Source organism: Thamnophis elegans, chromosome 11 (genome assembly GCF_009769535.1).
Source record: "Thamnophis elegans isolate rThaEle1 chromosome 11, rThaEle1.pri, whole genome shotgun sequence".
NCBI lineage: Eukaryota > Metazoa > Chordata > Lepidosauria > Squamata > Colubridae > Thamnophis > Thamnophis elegans.
This window is the reverse complement of record NC_045551.1, coordinates 11762578-11784817: the sequence shown is the minus strand read 5'-3', so window position 1 is coordinate 11784817 and position 22240 is coordinate 11762578. Positions and strand designations below refer to the sequence as shown.

Below are 22240 nucleotides of genomic sequence, written 5' to 3'. Positions count from 1 at the left end.
AGCACCTTGGTGAAGGTCCTGGGAGCTGAGGCTAATCCAAACAGCAGGGCCCTATATTGGTAGTGCACTCCCAGGCAAGAGAACCTGAGGAACCTCCGGCGCTCCAGAAGGATGGGAATGTGGAGATACGCTTCCTTGAGGTCAATGGAAGCCATGTAATCCCCCTCACGGACACCCGCCAAGATGGACTTGAGCAAAGCCATCTTGAATCTCCTGTAAACTAGGAATTGATTTAGAAGTTTAAAGTCCAAATGCACTCTTGGATCTGCTTCAGCCAAAGGAGAGCCGTGTGGTTGAAGAAAGATGCCGCAGCTGCCACTTTCATGGCCCAGGCTGCCGATTAGAAAATCTTCTTGAGGGTCATCTCCGCCTTCTTATCATCAGCTTTCAGATTATCTGCCACGTCTATGGACACCAATACGGTGGGGGAAGCCAGTGCCACAACAGGTGGGTCCACCATAGGCATCTGCAATGCTTGAGAAAACCCTGGCTCAATGTTATAGAATCTCCTGTCATTGCTGCCAGGATTAGGGATGGACCCCGGCTTAGCCCATTGTTTCTTCACTATCTCTAGGAACAATTGTGGGGCAGAAACTTTAACAAACTTTGGCTCAGAAAATATAGGCCCTTGGCCTTTTTTGCCAGAGCCCCTTCTGCAGTTCCCTCCCTGTTGCCTACCTCCGCAGTACCTCGTGCCTTGCACAAAAGGGACCCAAATAAGGTGGGTGGGAATAACTCAGTGAAAGCTGGGGGGTCCAGAACAGTGGCCTCCTCATCCTCTGAGAGACTGAGATTCCTCTGCACTTGCTCACCTAGGACAGAGCCCTCACTTGCCAGGGATGGAAGTGGCGCAATGGGTAGAGTGCAGTACTGCAGGCCACTTCAGCTGACTGCTAGATCAGCAGTTCAGCGGTTCAAATCTCACCGGCTCAGGGTTGACTCAGCCTTCCATCCTTCCGAGGTGGGTAAAATGAGGACCCAGACTGTGGGGGCGATATGCTGACTATGTAAACCGCTTAGAGAGAGCTGAAAGCCCTATGAAGCGGTATATAAGTCTAACTGCTATTGCTATTGCTATGGAGATACTGGTCTACTCACAGCTGTGGAAGCTGGGCGCCCCTGAAAAGAAGTGCCCCCTGAGGCTCTGGCCCGGCCTTCAGAGGCTGGATGTGGGGCCTTCTGCTGTATCCCAGTTACAATCCCATGGGAAATAGCTTGTTCTATCAGTCTCTGGAGACCCACAGGTAGGTTTTCCATGTCCAAGGAATCCCAGCTATGCCCCCCAATGGTCTGCTCCGAGCTGGATTGGGGAGCCAATAGGAGCCTAGTCATATGCTGTTCACCAGCCAGGGTCCACCGAAGAAAAGGATCCCCTTGATATAGGCCTTGATCTGTCATAGAGGGGCGGGGAAGGGGAAAACGATTTCCTCAAAATATCCCCTAAGGGAACCAGGTGATCCCTGAGGGGAATCAATCCTGGATGTGCTTCCCAGGGGAGAGTGAGATCTAGCCGAGGTGGCACAGTGGTTAGAGTGCAGTACTGCAGGCCACTTCAGCTGAATGTTAGCTGCAGTTCAGCGGTTCTAATCTCACCGGCTCAAGGTTGACTCAGCCTTCCATCCTTCCGAGGTGGGTAAAATGAGGACCCAGACTGTGGGGGCAATATGCTGACATTATAAACTGCTTACAGAGGGCTGAAAGCCCTATGAAGCGGTATATAAGTCTAACTGCTATTGCTATTGCTAGCTGGAAATGGGCTAAGCCTGCCCTGCTGTGCTAGCAGTTTCTCAGCCCTGGAAACTGTTTTGGTGAGGGCCTTATGCCTGCGTTGTTCGTCCCTCTGAGTTACTTGCGAGGGACGTGTGGCAGCTGAGGCCTTTTGCCTCCTAGCAGAGGCAGTAGGCCTGTTCTGCCTCGTGAAAGTCCCCTCCCCAGGTGACAATGGGGGGGGGGAAGGAGATCTCTCCGTGCCATCTGCCATGCTGGATCAGCCGCAGCCGAGTTGTACTCACAAGCCTCCTTGTGCCGCTCATCACAGCCGTGACGATCACTCCCTCACCTCCACGCACTTCACCGTTTCTTATCTTGGTGCGAGGTGCTGCAGCAAGCCTCGACGCAAACGCTGTGATCGGCGTGGTCCCGGGCAGCTGCGGGTGGCTCATTGCCTTGCCAGTGGTCTTCGCGCTCTTCTCCAGGATCTCCAGCGTTAATTCAGCTGCCTCCACTCATCGGCAGTCAGGAACAGCAAGAAACAGGCGGGCTGGAAACCCGAAGCCCATTAGTTTCTTGCAGCATGTGTTTCCAATGCCCTGCTCCACATGGCTTCAGAGAGGCTCAAAATGGCCACCAGAATGGCGCCTAAGCCTCTTTGTGTCCCACAGGAGCTGTCACCCACTTCCCAGGTGGCGAAGAACAGTCACTGCCCCAGGGAAAACGTACAAGGCAATAGAGGTAGGGAAGTCAGGCACAATGAGGAAAGAGGAATATGTTTGAGGGTCCAGGAATTTTCCAACAGGAGCCAAATTTTCTATGTCTCTTCTCAGGCGAGACTGAGTTGAAACTGGGACCAGAAAGGAGGATCACAGAGGCGTGGCTTCAACTTTAATTCAGCCTCGAGGCCAACTGGACATGACAATAACCCATTCCTGGACCATCCTGCAAACTACTCCGGAAAATATTGTAAATAACAATCACATGATAGCAGGCATTTGAAAACCAGTCATAAGTGTGAACAAGTTGCCAAACACCCACATCATTACCAAGTGACTATGGGGGAAGGAAGAGTGACACGATATCTGGAAGAGTTTTACAAGACCATAAAATATCATTTCCAAGCTGTCATAACTTCAAATAGTCATTAAAAGACTAGTCAGAAGTTAGGACTTATTGTATATAAAAATCCTAAATAATACACATGGTTTTTAAATTTACATGTATTTAGAACAGTAGGATCATTTAGTTAAGATGCCGAAAAGAAATGATACAAAATGGAACAATACAGTTAGTCCTCAAGTTATGATTGCAGTTGGGAGCAGGACTGCCATCGCTAAATGATGCGGTCATTAAGTATCACCTCCCTGTATCACTTAGTGATAATAATCCCAACAGGCTCAGTTGCTGTCATAACCTACAATGTATTGGTCATTAAATGGGAAATGGTGGAAGTCCTAGATAAGGAATGCAAGGGTACTGCAGAGGGCTTGGAAATGCCAGGTGAGGCCCTGAGGAGGCTGGTGCTAGTTGTGCATGATTTGGGGGAAGACATGGGATGGTTGGTGCATGTTGCATGAAGGCAGAGGCTGGATGGATGATATGGTGCAGCACAAGCGCAAGAACCAATGGGAGTATAAAAAGGCCAGGGGGACTTACAAGATTGACTTGCAACCTTCCCTTCTGGCTTTCCCATTGACTTCGTGTGGAAAGTTGGTAGGGAAGGTTGCAAATGGTGATTACGTGACTGTGGGATGCTGCAACAATCATTAAGTGCCAAGTGGTTGCCAGGTGCATGATTCATGATCATGTGGGTACGCAGGCACTGAGACAGCTGGAACTTCTGGAATTGGTCATAAGTACCAGTCATCCAACACCATCACAACACAAAGATCATTCCAATTTTGTTTTTCATCATATGCTTTTCAGATGTCCCAACCACTTCTCATTGCTACTGTTTTCCTGAATCTTAAAGTAGCTATTTTGACAGCTTCTAGTGAATATATATGGTTCCACGTATTTCTTAAACAATCTGCTTCATTCTAACAACTGATTATTTTTAAAACAATGTTTTAATTTGTAATTGACTTTTCAGACAATTTCAAAGTTCTATGTTCAAACCTCAGTTGTTCCTTTTCCTTATAATTTTACCTCTCCAATATTTCTCAGCTTCTCAGGTCTATTTGCTTTTTTCTCTCCACTACTGACACCCAAAGAAGAAATGAAGGGCTACAGTATTTTGTGCTTTGAAGGGTGAAAAATAAACAAAAAATGGCACATACTGCAGAGAAGGATAAAATACTTAAGAACAGACCTTTTAGGGACAGAGAGAAACACTAACTCTTTATAACCTGTTTTAGAGTAGTACTTTGAGATGAACTGAAATGCTTTTTAGATATTAAATCAAGACACTTTTGAATCTGTAAGTTATAAATTTTAAAATATTAATATATCAAATTTTTACATGACACCTAAACAAATAATTTGCTTAGCACACATGAAGCATTCAAATTGTAAATGCTTCAAATTCAAAACCATATATCTGCAGTGATTTTGTCTAATGAAAGACATAGTATGAACACTGCAGCAGGGACAAGGACTTCAAACATAACAATACCTGATCAATATTTAAAATATATCTGCGGAATAAAATGTATCAATCTGAACATGAACTCGGATACAAGTCTCTCAGACAGAATGGCATAAAAGCATCTTTTCTACCACATTTAAAAAGACAATCAAAATTATAGTAATAGATACATTTAACAGCACAATGACCTATATTGCATTCTATAAATTCTGCAAAGAATTTATAGAATTCATAGCCAATTTCAACTTAAGTGTTGCATTCAGAACATTGCCAGAGATCAAAGTTATAAGCTCTGGAGAATGAATGACAGACAGTCTGACAAACATGCCATCATTACCCCAATATAAAACACACATAATAAGATGTATTATCCTGCACAAATCCTGTTTTATTGAAAAAGGGAATAGATCTCCCTTCAGGGAACATCTCACATGCTCCATATGGCTGATCAGAGTCCTTGGTATTCCACAACTTTTGGAAGTAATTTTCCTCTGACAACAGGTAAGTTATCTCTCTAATTCAGCACAACAGCAATACGATAATCATCTTGCTAGATTCTGTTTATCCTTGAGTTCACGATGTTGATCTAGTAATAAAAGGTAGGTCACAGGATTGCTTGGAAATTTGAAGGTACTGTTTTTTCAGGCAGGCAAAGCATTTGATTTTATCTCAGACCAGTGATTTCCCCCCTTCCTTTTCATTCCTTCATTTCTAAGTCTATTGTAGGAGAGGAGAGAGATTATTTTCTAATGGCACTTGCATGATATGGAGGATACAGACTTTCTGTCATATTTCTTTGGCATGATTTTTTTCAGGGCATTTCTTACATCTGAGACAGTAATAGAGACATGACGCTTCTTCTTTCTCAATCGCTCGGCTGCCAAGGACACCTTCTTGTAGAGGTCATGCACACAGAAATGCAGGATATTTTGCGCCTCATTGGTCATTCGGACACTGTCAAGCCTCATCTTCTGCATTTTTCTGGGAGGTTTTCTGGAGGTTTTCTTTCCATAGCCACGTTTTGCATGCCTTGCATTTCTCTTTTCGACCCTAGGCTTTCTCTGCCTATACTGAGCTCTGTTTCTTTGCCTCTGGTATATCTGTCTCTTTTTCCTGCTTCTCCAGGTGGTAGCAGCCATTGCTTGAATTTAAGCTTACACACCCAAACTCCCTGCCTGCCTAAAAATGTCAATGTCCTGTCCCTTGTTGTATTCTTATATAGGGCTGGCTATTCAAATAAGTACCACATACAAGTCAGGTGATTGGCCAATAAGAACAAAGCCCAACTTAACCGCCTCATAATGACTTCACTATGATCCATTACTGCTATATGCAATGGACATAAAAGTAACATTAACAATGTGTTGCAAGATATGTTGGATTGACATTTTGTCAAATACAGTAAACTGTCTTCCACAGGATTCCAACTGATTCTTATTCTTAGATTATGCATACCCATAATACAAATAACCTCTCCTTGCAATCTTTTTGTGTATAGTCATTTACATTTTTTATTTAATGCCTTTACTATTCCCTCTCAAAGTGAGGTATGTAGAGCACACAGCAGCTACATAATTGTGAATTTAAAGCATTTTGAAAAAAAAAAAGACATTTTAAAAAATAAGACAAGAAGCCGTATTTCTGCCTTTCTAAAATAGTCCTACAATAGTGGTTTTTGAATTATGTATGGGCTAAAGATTCAAGAAGTGAGATCATCATAATAGATTTGGATCCAGTTTTTAAGTGAGTTTGAGGAAGTCACTATTTAGTCTCCTTAGGTTTTCACTGTTCCGTGGATATAATGGAGACTGGGAAACAAATCTTGTACAGTATACTTCCTTGCTCCATAAATGAAAATTCATATCAGAAACAAGCCCATGACTTAAAGCATGCTTAATATAAAGCTCACAGTAAGCTATCAATAAGTTTGTATGTGCAGCAGGAGCATACTCATTACCAGAGTTTTAATTGTCCTTCATATAAAATTAGTTTAGGTCCAAAAACTGCATTTACCATTTAGAAATTGATTAGGCTTCATTTTCTTAGAGAGTGTACTATGTCTAGAAATGTTAGCATTCTGATACAAAAATAAGCAAAAATTACAGCCATTTGTAAGTTTCCAGGCTTGCATGCTTTAGATTTTTGAATCTTGCTTCTGACTTGAATCCCAAATCAAATTAGATACCTGATGAAATGAATAGACATTCTTGCTGCATATTACTTCGGGATTGTGGTGGTAGATGGGATAGAGAAAAAGACTCATAGTTGTTTGTTTATTCATTCATTCATTCATTCATTCTTTTATTTATTTTATACTCAGTTTTACACAGGCTGCCATATTTGGGCTGAAGAATCCAGACGGCACTAGGTAGTAGCAAAATGATAACACTTGTACAAAGGGGCACTGTGGCTCCGAGGCTGCAAGAAGCCCATGAACCACAGGGCAGTGAGAAGCCCAGTCCCCGTGTGGCTCACCAGCACAATGCAAAGGGGGTCCCATGAAAACCTATCCCAGACGCCCTCACGGCCTGCACTTCAGGATTCCTGCTGCCCTGCACTCTGCCACCCCAGCTGACCTTTGACGTCTTCTTGCTCCCACTGCTGATGAGGTGGAGCCACCCTAGCGCTTTATGAGGCAGCTGCTGCAAATGTGAAGCCATGTTCCCCAAGTCTTGTAAGAAAAACGTTGTGTTCGATCTGGGGGGGAAAGCCTGATATAGCCAGCAGCTGCCTGGCAAAGGGCCATGCTGACCATGCTTGGTCAGAAGAATAAGAAGATGGTTTACCTCAGCTGGGGCATCAGGGGACCGTGACCCGTCAAAACTGCGCTCGACTAAGCCACGCCCGATTAAACCGCATCGCTGATGTCATCAACAGGGCGACAACAGCCAGCACGGAGAAAGAAGGGCGCTTTAAATAGTGCTTTGAAAGCAAGCCGATTCAACTTAAGGTAAGGGTTAGGTTTAGGGTTAGCTTTAGGGTTAGGTTAAGGGTTAGGGTTAGGTTAAGGGTTAGGGTTAGGTTTAGGGCTAGGTTAAGGGTTAGGATTAGGTTTAGGGTTAGGTTAAGGGTTAGGTTAAGGGTTAGGTTTAGGATTAGGTTTAGGGGGGTTAGGTTTAGGGGTTAATTTTAGGTTTAGGGTTTACAGCGTGCTTCTGTCTCCGCGCTGTTGTCGCCCTGTTGATGACGTCAGGGGCGCGGTTTAGTCGAGCGCAGTTTTGTGGTGGAACCTCAGGGGACACAGAGCGCAGGGAGTCAGAAGGGCATAAATGGGAGAGATAGGTGGGTAGAGAAAATTAAAGTGCCCCTGCAGTCATAAAAGGGGCATTGTAATGGTCGTAACGCCAGCGACCAGTATCTTCACTAAGCACCACTATAGCTCTGAACAGTCACTAAACAAACTGTTCTAAATTGAGGACTTCCTAAATATATTATATACATTATATTTTAGCCTGTTCAGATACTTTTAAGTTTTTCATTTAAATGTTTCATATGCCACCATATAAGAATATTTGTCCTAAATGTTAACATTAATTTTTTTAAAAGTAAATATATTAAAATCATTTTAATCAGTCCCCTTGGTTTACAACATATACAGATCCTATTGAAATATTGTATATAGAGTGGTGCTTGCAGTTTGCAGTTCCATTTCTACATAAATGCTACTTAAAATGGATCTGTTCACACAAATCCCAAAACTAAAAAGAAACCAATTGAATATAAGTCATTTAAGAAAATGATGCAAAGTTATCAGTTCATTTGAAAGGGAAGAGGGCCAGTTGTTCCAATGAATAGAACGATAATCCTATTCCAATCAATACAATTGTAATCAGTGTTAAATGTGGGAGGTCCAGCCTCATTTAAAGAATAGAATTCTGGGTATTTACTATCAAAGACTGATTTTTACAACACAGGCATATGGAAATTTGTCATGGCTGGAACCAAAAAAATGTTATTGATGCTTTACTACACTGGAAAATGTTACAAATCTATGTCCAAAATATTTGGATTTTACCAGTCCACTGTCAAGCAAATAATGGCAGTTCAACACCATTGTTATCTTTTTCAGGAGTGGTCAACCAACCATTTAGCATCAACAAGAAGCTCTGTAATTTTCTGGTCTCTCAAAGAATTCCAGGGTAACATTTAAAGAACTAAAAGCCTCTTTAGTTCTTGTGTATTGGTGACTTTTGGGGGAGATATGGAGAACTGAAGACAGTTCTGCAAAAGTGGAGCTGGTGACAATGGTAAAAACCAAAGAATCTGTGAGTAGACAATATCTTTGGCACCTCTCCAGGTAAGGAGAGAACTAGAGATCTCCTATATGTTCCTTGCAAGGAGACCACAGGACAGTGGTTTTCCATGGGTGCTGGAAGATGAAGAGATTAATCATCTTGCTTGCAATAGCAGTGTTACATCACTTTCTAATCACTTCAGCAAATTGCTTATCATTTTAAAGCTATTAGAGACTTTTAAAATGATAGGTTTGAAAAATCTTCATCCAGTGAGTTTATCTTCAATTCTGAATGAAAGAAAAAATAATTATAAGATTAAGAATCTAAAAGAACTTGAAATAAACAGGAAAAGCTAAATAATATTTTGATCTCAGAAAGTTATAAACGTAATCCAGAAAAATTTGGAATATTGAATATTAAAACATTTACTATCCAACTTAATTATTTATAAAAAGCAGACTACTTCATGGGGAAATAGATCTGGTTTGGTTTTTGAATGAAATATCAGAGACAAGTAATTTTGTGATTTAAAAACCGGACACTAAATGAGAACTAAAGAGTTTAGGCAGAGAAAGGAAATGCATAGTATAAAATGCAAAATATTAAAACAATGAAAATACTGAAATAAACATTTGAAGAATATAGTCAAAAATTAGCCACACTATCAACGATGCTGCTACCACAACTAGATTACAGGTAGTCTTCAAATTACAACCACCATTGGGATCAGATTTTCTGCTGCCAAGCAAAGCCGATTGTTGTGCCTGATTTTATGACTTTTTTTTGCCATGGTTAAGAGAATCAAAAATCATGCAGCAAGAAAATATGCAGATTGTAAAGACAAAGCATGATTAAAGCATAAGTACATTAATGCATTGGAATGGCCAAGTCCAAAATCCTTTCTGTAACCCTACAGAAATAATGTGGGAAATTTATATGAGGAAGGCCACAAAGACCCCTGAATTAAAGCTTTTCTATAAGGAGGAATGGACTTAAAATCTTCCAAGTGTAGGGCCAATTAACAATTATTGAAAATGTTTAGCTGCCATCACTGCTGCCCAACTACTGAAAGCAAAGATCCACATACTTTTGCCATATAATATGTATTTTTGGATCACACAATACTTTTAAACCATTTGCTTAATTAAGTTCTCTTTATTTAAGACTTGTACAGAAAAAAGATTGCATTTTAGGTCATTTGTATGCTCATTTCTGGATAGGGATATTCATGTTCATAAATGGTAAATTATTTTAAGGTGGTCCTCAATTTATGCACTGGAATTTTGATAGTTGGGTGAAGCAGTCAAGAATCAAGATGCTGTGACTGCTTTACTCAATGACTGCAATCTTAGCTCTCCCAGCTGTGATAATTAAGTCATCACATGTATTGTTAAGTGGAGTACCAGGGTAAGTTCCTCTCTCCACCCCACCACACCCTGGAGTGAGGAACTTAAGTTTGCCTTTTTCTAACAGCTGCAGGTGCAGGCAGCAAATGCGAGCATTGGCCTTCCTACTGAGGGTGCTTCATTCTACCCTCCAAGTGCACCCCAGTCTCACAATCATTTGGAAGCCTCCTTCTCCTAATTGCACAATTTGGAGAGCTGGCCTTCAAAACGATTGCAAGAATGATTGCATTTGCTACCCTTCCTAGTCAAGGAAACTTAGTGAGCATCTTCAGAATGATAGTGTTTGCTAACTTTCCAGAGTTCTTCTGCATGCAGAAGAGAATGCCTCAGGTTGCAGAAATGGAGCTCAGATCTTTGGGATGTGAGCCCTGTTTCTGCAGCCCAGCAGGAGCTGAGCCCTTTTGGTGCAGAAAAGAATGTCTCAGCCAGGTGCAGAAATAGAACTCAGACCTTTGAGTTTCTAGTCCTGTTTCTGCTATGGGAAACCATAGCCGGTCACAAGCCGGATAAATGGGGAGTGTTGGTTCCCGTGGCGACGGAACCGTGAAACAAGCTGAGAATCCAATGGCAGGACAACACACGGATAAACAACTCTGTAATCCGTGACGTTCTGCCTTTGGCCTTCACAATGCAACGGTCACTGCCTTGTGGACGTTGACATTTACGAAGATTAAGTCCAGTAAGTCCAAGTTTCTGCTGCCTGGTATCAGGCTGAGCTCTCTTGAGTGTCCAAAAATGACAGGCAGTTAGCAATAGCAATAGCAGTTCGACTTATATACCGCTTCATAGGGCTTTCAGCCCTCTCTAAGCGGTTTAGAGTCAGCATATCGCCCCCACAGTCTGGGTCCTCATTTTACCCACCTCAGAAAGATGGAAGGCTGAGTCAACCTTGAGCCAGTGAGATTTGAACCGCCGAACTGCAGTTAGCAGTCAGCTGAAGTGGCCTGCAGTACTGCACTCTAACCACTGCGCCACCTTGGCTCTTGCTGAGTTCTCTCAGCAAGGGGCAATAGCTTGCCATCTTCCTTGTAAAAGGCAATCACATGATCATAGGACACTTGGCAGCTCATTATAAGTGCAAACATCTTGCCAACTGCTTGAAATGTGGTCATGTGATGGGGATGCAGGTAACATTTAAGATGGCTGGAAGTGACTGGCCCTGACAGATTACCGGTAAGAAATTTCTACTTCCTTCAATTCTTAAATTCATACTCATTTGATCAGAACCAGACTAAAGAAAAGGAGAAACTTAAAGTAAACTGAAAATAATAAAATATAGTGATTGGTGTGTGAGGAATCAGAAATGTGGATTAGGGATTAATGATTTAGAACAAAGGAAACTAGATACAAGATGTGCAAGACTGAAGACAGCTCGTAGATTACCTTTTCTAACAACCTTTTCACAAAAACTGAGCCTTACATGGTGGTAGGCTGACAATCCCTTTAAGAAACTATATTTTTATTCATATCTTGTGCTACTGCAGCCTTGTCAGGAAGCTTTTTAGCCTCTCACTAAAGAGAAATAGGTGGATATGATTTTAGGGCACATGGCAGTAGATGGATTGAACTGGCAAATACGTGAAGTGTACTGTTTGCTAGTCTGAACTGTAGCTGTCTAAAATGCTGCTATAAGATCTAAAATAAAGAGTGGGTGAAAATGCAAATTTGTGAGCTACAGTAATGAAAGTCAGAGGACAGTGAAATAATGGGATTAAAATTTTAACCTGAAGAAGACCAAACCAATGACAACAGGTACAGCCGCCAGCTTTAGCACTGATAATGAAAATACTAAAGTGATAGATAGCGGTTTAGGATCAATTATCAGGAGGAAAGAATCCTGCAATCAAGAAATACACCATAGACTATCACTCTTGGTAGAGTAGCCATGATGTCTTTGGAAAGAGTATTCAGATATCAGAAAGTTTGTATATAAAAGATCACAAAATGTTTATCTGGTGAAACTTTATGGAAGCAAAAATAGTATTGATGCCTTTGATCTTTGAGGCGGAAAATACTCCATGAATACCGTAGGTAGCAAATACAACAACTGTAATGGTGATCAAACCAATTACTCAAATCAAATCACACAAATAAGCAGGTTCAAATTATTATATTTCAGGTACATTATGGGAACACCTAATGCTCTGGAGAATTTTACAATGCTGAGAAAGGTGGAAGGAAAGAGAAAGGACAACCAGCAGCAAGGTATGTGGACTCAATTACAGTGCATTATTGAACTATCTGAAGGATCAGATTCAGAACAGATATTTTGGGAAAAAATCTATGTGGTTATTAAAGTGTTGACATTGGCTTAATATAATATCCATCTTCAACCCTTTCTCACAGCATGCAATTTACTTTTTTCACCTTAACATATTTACCACACCAATTCAAATTTCCATGTTTCTTTTAACATACCAACTTAAAAAATTTTTTTACAAACATGTAAAATACATACACACAAAACTTAAACGTACACCACATTTACACAATACAATACGAACAGGAGCTTCCTGTTCTTTCTAATAGCAACTGCCAATCAATATCGCTCATCTTACATTGTTTCCCCTTTTATTATATTTCATTTGCATTTCACCATTCTTAACCCTCCTATTTTACTCAGCTGTCTGCTATATTGGCCGATTACCTCTAGTAAATTTAAACCACTTTGATATATATATGTTAATTCTCCTTAACTACTATTTTTGGGCTTTGTCGTCTTCCTTCATTAATCCTTGTTTCTTTCCTCCATCCACCTCTACCGTTTATCCCATATCTTGTAGTATTCTGTTTCTTCTTTTCCCTGGATTTCTTTTGTTAATTTGTCCATTTCAACACAATCCATAACCTTTCTTATTATTTCATCTTCGCTTGGAATTAATTTGTTTTTCCATTTCTGGACAAAGGCAATCCTCGCCGCCGTAATTATATGTAATATTAAATACTAAATTTCTTTTTTATATTTTGCAGTCATTATTACTAATAAAAAAACTTCAGGTTTCCATTCTATTTTAACATCTGTTATTATCTCTAGCCACTTTTTGATCCCTTTCCAAAAACATTTAGCGTCCTCACAGGTCCACCATAAGTAGTAGTATGTTCCATGTATTGATTCACATTTCCAGCATTTTGGGGAGGTTTTTGTTGAGATTTTAGCTAACCTTGTTGGTGCCAGGTGCCATCTATAAAACATTTTGTACTGCTTTTCCTTGTATGCAACTGATAGTGTCATTTTTAAGTTTGTTCCCCAAAATTTTTCCCATTTATCCAATTCAATATTATAGCCAAAGTTCTGTGGCCATTTTATCATTTGTTCTTTCAGGATTTCCTCTTCCATTTTATGCTTCAGGAGAAATTTATATATTCTCCCTATCATCTTTCTATCTGAACTGTGAATTATTTTATTCAATTTGTGTGATTCTGTTTCGATGTCATATATTTTAGTATCATTATTGTGTTTAGATTTTCAAGTAGGTTAGCCAGTCAACTTTCATGTTTTGTTCTGCCAATTCTTCAATTGTTTTTAAATTTCCCTGTTCATCAATTATGTCTCTGTATCTTAGCATTTTATAAATCTATAAATTTATCTATAAAATTTGGATGGATTGTCCTTTCTGTCGGTGATAGCCAATTCGGGATTTTCAAATAATGGATTTTTTTTAATTTTGAGCCAGTTTTGCAATAACGCTCTCCTAATTAAATGTTTTTGAAAGTATTTGTGCGTTTTATTTTTATCATCCCATAGAAACATATGCCAGCCTGCTTGCAAATCATGGCCTTCTAAGGTCAAAATTCTTTTATTCTTTAGCTCTATCAAATCCTTCACTCATGTTATTGTTACTGCTAATGTGTATTATTCCCAATTTGGTAATGCTAAACCTCCCCTCTCCTTGCTGTTTTGCATTGACTTTAGTTTAATCCTCGCTTTTCGTCCTTGCCAAGCGAACCTAGCAGTTATTTTGTTTAATTCTTGAAAGAAAGTTTTATCCAGGTTAATAGGTGCGGCTTGCAACAAGAATAAGATTCTTGGTAAAATATTCATTTTGACTGTGGCTATACGTCCCATTAGTGATAGCTGAATATTTTTCCAGCTTTCTGCACATGGGAAGAAGAACAAGGAAGTAAAGAAGACCTAGAAAGTAGAAGTCAAGAAGAAGAAACATCAGAAGACAAGGAGAGAAACAGGAAAGAAGAACAGAGGCAAGAAAGAGAGAGCAGAAAGGGAAGGTGCGAGAGGGAAAAGTCAGATATAAACCAGAAGCAACAAAAAACACCCCATCTAAAGATGAATCAGGAAATAACAATTATCTCAATAAATTTGAATGGACTGAACACATCCATAAAAAGAGCACAGAAGTTTAATAAACTTAAGAAACTGAAGGTGGATATAACCTGTGTACAGGAAGTGCATATTAAAAGGGAACATAGGAATTTACTGGCAAACAAAAAAATTAGGGAAATTATATACGGCGCTGGCAGATTAAAAAAAAGAGGGAAAAAGCTTCTTTGCGCTCTTCCCAGCGCTCCGTGCTCTCTGCGGCTCAAATCCAGCCGCCGAAGCCGTTTCCAGTAGATTGGTGCGATGGGGGGCTCTGGGCTGGGAATCCCTAGCCTCTACCCTCCCTCCCGCATAAAAACCCCCAGGGATCGGTGCCACGTGCTTGGCAAAGCCGGAAATGTCTGCCACAACCTCAGCGCTCTTGCCGATCCCAAGGATACAAAGTAACACTCCCTGGTGGTTAGAAAGGAAAACCACGTAGAACTACTTACAGTCTAGAACAGAGAGATAGCTACGGTGGCTGCAGAGACAAGGAGTTCCAGTAGAGATAGAAATTGCAGGAGAAGTTAAAAATATGACTCATTCTTTAGCCAGATTGAGATGAAGTGGGAAGGAAGGGTGGAGCACAGAGGCGTGTCTTCAGCTTCATCCCAGTCTTGTAGCCAAATGGGTGTGTCAATACCATCCACTGGAACCTCCTGTCCCTCGCTCCGGAAAAAACCTCTTATTTCCTTATACCCATTTCAACTTTAGTTCCCTGAAATGTTACCTATTCTTCTCAATACAGAACTCTGTGCTCTATAACAAACCACTACATTTGTTACATATGACTTATTTTCATCATACACCATTCCTAGTACCATCTTTGGAACTACCTTTACCTCCATATTTACTAATTCAAGTCCTATTCACATTATCATATAATTTCTCTACATCAATAAATATGCAATAAACATTTTCACAAATTTCTCAAATATTTGCTAAAAAGATGACTTGATCTATGCACCCCATAAACTGCATAAAATTGCAAGTTTTGTTCACTGAAAAGATTAAGTTTAAGAATCAGAACTCTGCCAAATGGCTACCCAAGGAGACTTAAATCAATGATATCCTTATATACATATCACATATTTTTTTCAACATTCCCAGAGCTTTTATGATTTTTTATGACTTTTTTTCTTGGACACAACTTTTTAGTATTTGTTTCAAGTTCATTTTTCAATACATCAGTATGATCCCATAGTTGCATGTCCCAATAATGCAAATATGTTTATTGGAAGCTTTTGTTTAGGCCTTTTCACCAAAATAATACAGGTAATCCTCCTCAATTTACAAACACAATTGAGCCCAAAATTTCTGCTGCTAAGCGAAACATTTTTAAATGAATTTTGCCACATTTTACGACCTTTCTTACCAGTTATTAAGCGAATCACTGCAGTTAAGTAAGCAACACAGTTGTTAAGTGAATCTGGCTTCTCCGTTGACTTTGCTTGTCAGACAGTCGCAAAAGGGATCACATGACCCTGAGACACTGAAACTGTCATAAATATGAGTCAGTTGCCAAGCTTCTGAATTTTGATTATGTGACCATGAGGATGCTGCAATGGTCATAAGTGTAAAAAATTGTCATAAATAACTTTTTTCAGTGATATTGTTAACTTCGAACAGTCACTAAATGAACTGTTTTAAGTGGAGGACTACCTGTATTCCATTAAAATCATTCAGCATTTTTTCTTTCCTTTTAAACTCTTATTGCTTTTTGATTCCATTTTCTTTCTTTATATTAACAGCACATTATGTCTGACATGACTCTTATCTTAAACAGATGTACAATCTTTCATACAGGAGTGTTATTTCTTTGTTTTTATAACCTCATTTCTGTCAGATTTTTCTATTTAAGTCCACATGGGTATTTTTAATTGTAACTGTTGCAACAATCAAAATTGGGTCTATCCTATATTCACTCATTTCTCTTGTATCTTTATTATTTTTTTCCAATTTTCATCACAAAGACCAATGATGCTCTTTGATTAATTCCTTTTCCATGATAACAGATTTATATTGAAACTATAGATATTTTTCTAAGCAAATACTTACCAGTCATTATTCCCTTTCATGTTGGGTCAAGCAGCCCAATTACTTTTCTCATCTGATATAATTCACCTAACAGAATATTTGTTTCTTCTGTGAAACAAAGCACAATTTTCACAAAACTCATTGCTGGTTTTTTCATTTGCCCTTTCATTCATAGTAACTCTAAACCCAGGATGTCTATTTATTTTTCTTGAATTTTATTTGTTAATTCAAGTCTTCACAATTTTCTCCTCCCACATTTCAAGTAATGATCTTTCATGGGCCAAGGCAATCACCAGAGCAGCCAATAGATACAAACCTGTTTCCCATCATTATATCCTGTTATCTGAAATGTTTTTTAATGTACATAATGCTTATTTTTAATAAAGTAGACAATCTTATTAGCCATAGTCATACCCATATAACATAGTTTCCTTCATAAAGATAAGAAATGTAATGGGAGGTTTGGCACATCTTGGCCAATTTGCAAAAAGAGCAATCAAACACCAGTTTTATCTGAATCAGGCTAATGCTGTCCTACATTAAACTAGGAAACCTAATCCTAGATACAATTTTGCAAGCAAAGAAATAGTTGCCCATATCTATCAATTAGGACCGTGATGGCAAACCTATGGCATACGTCCCAGGGGTGGCACCCTGAGCCCTCTCTGTGGGCATGCGCACCGTCACCAGCAGCTCTTCCAGGTTCCGTTGTGTACATGCGCGCTGAACAGCTGGTCTGGCACAAATATACACCAGCCAGATGCTCTCTTCCAAGTTCTGGTGCGCACATGCGTGCCGGCCAGCTGGTCTTCAGGGTTCCAGCATGCACGCACCAGAACCCAGAAGAAAGCAGCTGGCCGTTGCATGCATGTGTATCACCAGTTGCTCTCTTCCGGGTTCTGGTGCACGCAGGCTCCAGTTTCGGCACTCAGTGCCAAAAAGGTTAACCATCACTGAATTGGAAGGTACATGCAGCATACTAGCAAATGCTCCCAATTAAGCCAGAATATTGGCTAGTAACTTAGAAGGCCTGGCAAATTGGGGAGGAATGAATCAGAGGCCTGTATTAAATTATGAGAGTACGGTTATATTCAAACAAGTTAAAGCCACTTACAGAGAAAGAGCCATAGGCTCAGAATATTTATTAAGAACAAACCAGAATAATCTAAACAATTTGGTTTATGCATGGATGTAACCACCATAACAACAGAGCTTCATATGAAATGGACCAGGATTTTTTTAAGAAAAATGTGACATTGTTAATTATTAGGTATTTTAATACTTGTGATCATGTTAAGCTACATTAGTTACACTAACATTGTGCATAAAACTTAAGAATCATATTGTTAAATACCATTTTAGAGAACTTGAAGTTAAGCCATGTTCTCCATCAGGTAGATTAACATTTTATGTACATATAGAAGCAAAGTTATACAATTAGAATATTGACCATCTAGTTGTAAAATATAAGTAGCCATGAGAGATAAACATTAATAATAATAAAAAACATCTGGATCAGTGACTATTGTCCCCCAATGTCAAACTTAATAGATGGGTATTCAACATAGCCCCATGACACTTATATATGGTAATTAAGTAAAGAGTCATTGTTTAAAAATTTGTATCATGGCCAAAAAAAATCTTATGGTCAGTTCTCAAATATTTCCTGCCTATATAATATAAGCATATAGTCTACCAAGCTGAGGCTATTTATATCAGATGCAGATCTCTTAGCCAAATCACATAACAGGCTTTAAGTTAGAAAGATGAGTAAAAATAAGATCATTTAAACAAGCAACTGATAGGGAAAGAATTGATGAAGACAAATTTTCCTCACTGTAAATTGCCTATTCAGCCATCTTGTGTTTTGTTCTTGGTGGTAAAATGTTTTTTCTTTTTCTTTCATGTTTTACTAGGAAATTGAGAAGCTCAGAGGAAGTTCAAAAGATCAATGCATGAACCTAAAGAAATTGCTAAATGGAAGAAAGCTAGTCATTATGATAATTATAAACTCAGTAATATCACACGTTATTGGATAGGAAGTTTAGAGAGGGAGGCTGAAGACAATGAGAAGCAAAGCTAAATGCAAGAAGGCTGAAAAGCTTAAAATGTTGCATTGAATGAAAAAAAAAATCCTGACAAAGTTTGTTTCTGATTTTGCTAGCTCTTACGGTACACTTAAATCAGAAAATACTATATAACTACAGGTAACATAGAAATTCTTAAAATTATTAACTCTATAATGTCTTAAAACAGAATGAGAAGTTCAGGTTTATGCAGAAACAGAGTCAAAAAATTCAGGAAATTTCTAGTTTGAACTGAATATTTCTATAATAAAATGTGGGTCAAGATGGTTATCTTGTTGATGGCCCCTACCTCTCTTTAATTCATTTTAAAAGGATTGTGTTTTCAGATGATTGTTGATTCCCGGCAACTGCCTGGAATAGTCCTACAGTTTTCTTGACATGATTTCAGAAGTGGTATGCCGTTGTCATCTTTTAGGGCTGACCGAGATAATTGGCTCAAGTTCACTCAGCTGGCTTCGTGGCTAAGGTGGGACTAGAACAATTTTTAATGTCTGTTTATGTATCAAATTATTCCAACCCGTTTGATTTATTGACTTCTATAGAACTTATTTTCCCTAAACTAAAATCTCCCTCATATTATAACTACCTAAGGTCGGGTTAGTAGTTAATTGTACTGTACAATGGCAGAATAAAGTTATATACAGATCTGTATAAGATGATACACTATCATACAATAGATTTGTGTTGTTTTTATAATTGGAAGATAAAATGTTGAAAAGTGCTTTGAGCAGTGTTTTGGATCAGGACTCAAGAACATGCATGTCAACACTTCCTTCTTTTTTGTGGCCATTCCTGTAGTACCTGGTGTACATTTTACTGGCTATAGGAGATACTTCTTTCCATCAATGTTAGTCTGCCTTTAAAATTAAAATTCTAGTATATTTGTAAAATGTATATACAATTACAGTTAGCATTATCTCCAACCTAAGATGTTAGAAAGGATCTTATAGCGTTTAAATGTTTAGATTATGTAAATAATAATTAGTGATTAAGGCACCTAGCTAGAAAGTTGGGAGTTGGTGAGTTCATGTCCCGCTGTACTCATGAAACCCAGCTGAGTGACTTTGGGCCATTCACTCTCTCTCAGCCCAACTCACCTCAAAGGGTTGTTGTTGTGGGGAAAACTGGAGGAGGAAGGTGTGTTAAATATGTTCGCTGCCTTGAGTTATTTGTAAAAATAATAAAGGCAGAATACAAATAATATTCAGGAATTATATCAGATGTAGTCATAAAACTTTTCTACATTTAAAGGTCCCACAGAAAACACCTTAAGGTGATTCATAATTAAATTAAATTGTTAATGTAATCAGAAATTAGATTTCTTTTTCCACTTTATTATTATATGGTTAATGTCTGTTTGCGGCTTACAACCTATTTCTATGACTTCAATGACATACTGATAGATTACATTTATTTGACAGCTATTCATAAAATAAGAGTCACTTCGTACGAGGTGGCCATACAAATTTTGTCAAAAAATAAGTCACATTTTAAAAATGGGAAAAAAAATTAAGAGCAAAACAATTTTTTATAGATCTGTAGAGATTTATAATAAACATATACTTTTAAACTTATAGTTTTCACAAGGAAGGGAAATTGATATAGCTCTCTTAAGCGCTGAGACTTCAATTTTTTAAAAATATTAAACATACAAGAATGTATTAATTTTTAAACAAATAATTGTTTATTTAAACCTATTCTCAGAAAATATGGTGAAAAAAGAGAAAATTTCGATTTAATTTTGTACATTATGTACAAAATAGTATGAACTATTCTCAAGATGTCATTTCCTGCTACTCTCCCATTTAAAAAATGTTTCTGCTACATATAAAGGCAGTAGACTATTTACATCTGTATTCATTTCCAGTCAAATACACATATTTGGTGAATTCAAAGCAGCAACCCTTCTCCAGAGATTTAAAATTCAATTGTACTTTTATGCATCACTTCTTTTTTTGGTTACACAAACTCAAATCTACCTGAAACTGTCTTCAAAATATGTGCGGAAGAAAACAGAATTCAGTAAACTAAAAAACTGATTTACATCTGTATTCATTTCCAGTCAAATACACATATTTGGTTAATTCAAAGCAGCAACCCTTCTCCAGAGATTTAAAATTCAATTTTACTTTTATGCATCACTTCTTTTTTTTGGTGACACGAACTCAAATCCACCTGAGACCGTCTTCAAAATATGCGCGGAAAATATTGGGTTTGTATTTTGGGGGGTACTGTTTATAAAAGCGAGGGCTGTGTTTATTATTCAATGTTATATGCCCCGGTTACGCACAGTATACATGTGATGGTATGGAATGAAATGGAAATAAAAGTATTTTCACAGAAAAAAAAAATATATGCGCGGAAGAAAACAGAATTCAGTAAACTAAAATAAAAAAAAACTGATTAGCAAAACTTAAGTTTCAGATCTTAGCCAAAACAGAAAATGGATCAAAAGGAATCTTTATTTGAACTTTAAAATATATATATAGTGGTGGATTTACATTCTTCCTTGCATGTACCAACTAAACAAAACTGGGAAATAGGATTGATGGAGGAACGAATCCATCCCACAGCAATGAACTATACGCAGTGTTTTTCAACCTTGGCAACTTGAAGATGTCTGGACTTCAACTCCCAGAATTCCCCAGCCAGCGTTCGCTGGCTGGGGAATTCTGGGAGTTGAAGTCCAGACATCTTCAAGTTGCCAAGGTTGAAAAACACTGAACTATAGTACAACAAAATGACAAGTTGTAAAGGTATAAATCCCGACCCTTTTACACTAAAGAAATCCCGACTCTTGGAACAGGGGCTACTCCTAGTTCCAAGCACGGAACTTGACACACGCAAGGGAGATCCAACGTTCAAGATTTAGTTAGGCTTCAACCCAGCACGTAAAATCCTAGCGATAGGAAGAGAGAGAGGCAAGGAACTGATTTATGACACCAGCACTTCTCGCTTAGGTCCCTGAGGTGAACGCCCAAGCCAACTTGACCAGGATTATCGAATTTAATAAATATAACAAATATAGAGCACCCTCCTAAAGAACCTGTTTCTTTTTCATCCTCCGGCCCAGAATACAGAGAAAACGCGCCCAAGACATTCCCTTCTTTCCACACCGGACAGTTTGCCCTTGCTGGGCTTCGAAGGCACCAGAGCGGCGAAGAGCAGAAATCGACAACGGCGGAAGCCTGAGGCCTACAGAGCCAGATAAAGGGAAAGGAAAAAAAAAATGGAGGAGGGGAGATGCGGAATAAGAGAAAGGGATATTCGTCTCTCAGGCGCGTTAGAAAGCGAATTAAAACCCGACGTCGCCGTTTCTCTTTCTTTCCGCCTTCCTTGAGGGAAAAAAAAGGAGGAGGCCGCAGCCTCCGCCCTATTGTTTCCCGACCCGAGGAGAGCTCACCTCACGACGGCGGCAGCAGCTCCTCTCAGCTGCGGACTACGGCCACGGCCGTCGCGCCTACCTCCTCCTTCACCAGCATCGAGAGGCGGCCGACCGCGGCCTCCTGCCCCAGCCTTTGGCCCTCTGCTGCTGCTGCTGCCACGGCTGCTCCTGCAGCAGAGGCCATCTTGGGCGCCTCTTGGCTGGCTTCGGCAGCCAAGCCTTCCTCGCCTAAACAGGCGTCACTGCTCATGCAATTGCTCGCTAGGTCAGTCGGCCTCCCCTTCCTGCTCCCGGAGGGGTGGAGCAGCCCTAGACTCATCCTCCCGGCTCTCTCCTCCTGCCGCTTCCTTCCTTCCTCCCCCGAAAGGGGAAAGCGGGAGGAAACGAGACCTGGGAAAGCTCCGTTCTTTATGCCCTAACTGAGGGAGGCGGATGAACGGGAAGGGGGGAAAAACAAAAACGCCTGCCATTT

The 22240-nt window shown here is 39.5% G+C and overlaps 1 protein-coding gene across 2 annotated transcripts in view; it reads right to left on the bottom strand.

Annotated features, from left to right (window-relative positions):
• The window catches only part of RC3H1 (ring finger and CCCH-type domains 1), a 63925-nt gene that overhangs the window by 40945 nt on the left and 740 nt on the right, over positions 1–22240 (bottom strand). The window contains exon 1 of one of the 2 annotated variants that reach the window (XM_032226080.1): positions 21787–22042. The exons of the other annotated variant lie outside the window; for it this stretch is intronic. The gene's annotated coding sequence lies outside the window, so the exon portion shown is untranslated. Of the gene's footprint in view, positions 1–21786; positions 22043–22240 lie in introns of those variants that run through there. 2 annotated transcript variants of the gene reach the window in all.